Source organism: Oncorhynchus tshawytscha, linkage group LG09 (assembly GCF_018296145.1).
Source record: "Oncorhynchus tshawytscha isolate Ot180627B linkage group LG09, Otsh_v2.0, whole genome shotgun sequence".
NCBI classification, from domain to species: Eukaryota; Metazoa; Chordata; class Actinopteri; order Salmoniformes; family Salmonidae; genus Oncorhynchus; species Oncorhynchus tshawytscha.
The window spans coordinates 22,017,587-22,020,584 of NC_056437.1; positions in this window are offsets into that span (position 1 = coordinate 22,017,587).

Genomic DNA, 2,998 nt, shown 5'->3' on the forward strand with positions numbered 1-2,998 from the left:
TTATTCCCTACAGTTGTGCTCTGCATCAGGATTAAAAGTCAGATTTATAGATTCATTAATTGACTTTTTCTTTCAGAGTGACGCTGTACTCTGAGATCCTCATGATGAAGTCAAGGACCACCTGCATTATGCTGATTGAGGTACTTCCTGCCCAATGTCCTTTATCATATTTGTACGATTGCGATTGTTTTATCTCATAGTAAGACAATCAACACTTTTCTTGATTCAGATATTCCGGGCCCTTGGCGCTGTTCGAGGTCCTTCTGGCCATCTGGATCATGCCTACCATTGGCTGGCCTGGCTGCTTGGCCTGTCTACAGCACCCCTGCTGAGCTTTGTTACCTTCTGTTTTGTAAGTATTGTTACACTAGACCTGCCGTATCTATGGTTCTGAAACAAAATGGTTGAAATGCATCACTGAGGTGCATGTTACTGAACACATAGGTAGTGGATGAAGTGCATTTCAGTATATGCATGTGTAAATGTCTGTATTCATGTCTGTGTGTGATACTGTGGCTGCCCAAGAGTGCCCGCTTCCATGTGCTTTCGGGAAATTGCTATGAAATCGTTAAGACGCATCGTTGCTGACAACAGGAAAACCATGCCCCATGGTGAACTTATTGCCAATAAACAGGTGAGACTGTATAATTGGTGTGGTGTGTGTGTGTGTGCATTCATGTTGGAAGTGTTAATCTGAGATCATCTTGCTTAGTTTATAACTGCGTTTGTGTATTCACAACACTTGCTTGGGTGTGTGCATTTTCCATATTTGCGAGGCAGGAGGATCGTGGTAGGATCCAAGATCTCTTAACTCCTCATTATCGCAGAATAACTATTCTCCTGTGGTTTATATGGTAGGTCCATTTTGCTCTCATTATTCTGGTATCTCATTAGCTCACCATCTCGATTCAACCAGTAATCCTCTCCTCACAGTTCTGAAATTGAAAACCATTGAAACTTAGAGTTGGGCCCTTCGTATGCTCTCTGTGTTTGTATGGTTTCTGCCTCAGGTTTGCCAGTGCCTTCTCCTACTATGGCCTGGTCCTCATGACCACTGAGCTATTCCAGGCAGGAGATGCATGTAGTGGTGAGTGATAGATGGTGTGCATGCTACTCTTTAAAATGTTGAAACTTCCCTTTTGATAGTCATAAGCAGAAACTCCTGCACCGCCCTAACAATCAAACATGTAAAACAGTCCTGCAAAACCACGCTCTTCTAGTTGCTCTTCTAGAACCTTTGACTTAATGTAAATGTTTTGTACATCCAGCCATCACACAAGCTGCCAAGATTGAGCCAAAATGCAACCTGGAATGCAACTACTTGACGTTAGACGACTACAAAAACCTACTGTGGACCACCTCCTAAAAGTAATTCAATGGAATGGAAGCTTGTGTTTTGCTGATATGTTGAGTGTGTCTCAATGAGTAGAGCACGACGCTTGCAACGCCAGGGTTGTGGGTTTGATTCCCACGGGGGATCAATTCGAAAAAGTACCTAAATGTACAAAATGAGTGGGATATTCTGTATCTGTACGGCCATATCTGTTCATTTTTTATTCTGTCTCTGCAGGAGTTTTTGTGACGTTGTTTGTGATCGATCGGATTGGCAGGAAGAAAAGCATGGCGATGTGCATTCTGCCCCTGTACTCTTGTATTGGGAGGTAAGTGCTTTCTTCACCTTGGCCAGGTCCAAGATTTGAGAACTGTGGTAATCAAGGGCCTTAACTCTTAACTGACTCGGTTAACCCCTGATTGGCTGTAGAGACTACTCCCTTCTTCATTCCTGTTCTGCTGGCATTTCTCATACTCTCTCTCGCTACAGGGCTGCTCTCACAGTCTTCATCGCCAGAGCCTTCATCACTGGGGGATTCCAAGTTGCTTTTATCTGCACACCTGAGTTAAGCATATTTACATTTTTTCATCAGTAGATACTTGACATCTAAAATCTCGGATACTGCTGTTGAAGACATGAGGACGTTTTGTATAAACTATTGTTTCTTTAGGTATATCCCACAGCCACCACAGGTATGGGGATCGGGACCTGTAGTGGGATGCCCAAGGTGGGTGCCCTCCTAAGTCCATTAACGACACATTTAATAATGACCCGGTTTTAGATGGGGCGGCAGGGTAGCCTAGTGGTTAGAGCTTTGGACTAGTAATCGGAAGGTAGCAAGTTCAAACCCCTGAGCTGACAAGGTACAAATCTGTCATTCTGCCCCTAAACAGGCAGTTAACCCACTGTTCCTAGACCGTCGTTGAAAATAAGAATTTGACTTGCCTAGTTAAATAAAGGTCAAATAAATAAAAAATATGTACTTAATTCAAATCTAAGACATCCTGCTCCCCAACAATGCTAACCTCCAGCTGTTTTGGCCCATAGAGGTGCCACTCAAGAAGTCTGTGTACCTGACACTGTCCATGTACTGCATCTGTTGCCTGCTGGACACAGGAGCGTCCGTGCTGTTGCCCATTGATACCACAGGCCTGGGCCTGCAGGGAACTAGTCAAATCCCAGCTGGTCAGGAAAAGACGTCAAGAGGCTCAGGTTTCACCAACACATGGATAGGATCAACCTATAACAGCTGATGAGGACAATAGGGTGTTGAGAGAAATGGATGCAACTTGATTATTCCCACTTCAGTCTTTTCAAGTCATGTCCCATGGATTCTACACAAAAGGACATTAAATATATATTTTTCAATAATTATTTAGATAATAATAACTTAAGAGAATGTAGATGGCAATAATGAATTCCTCCACATCATCTTCATTATAGCAATACAATGGGTGCATATCTGTGAAGGCGCAATATGAGTTCTAAAATGTGTGTACTAATGTTCCTTGCTTAAATCTGTTTGCAAATAATATTCCCATGGAGACATTTCATAATAAGTAGCCTTTGGTTTCCGTTGAGTGTAGTAGTCTCTAGTCTGGCCAGAGTCACCTTGACGACATTGGCCCAATGATAGCGCGCACGCAAACCGAAGCAGCCAATCAT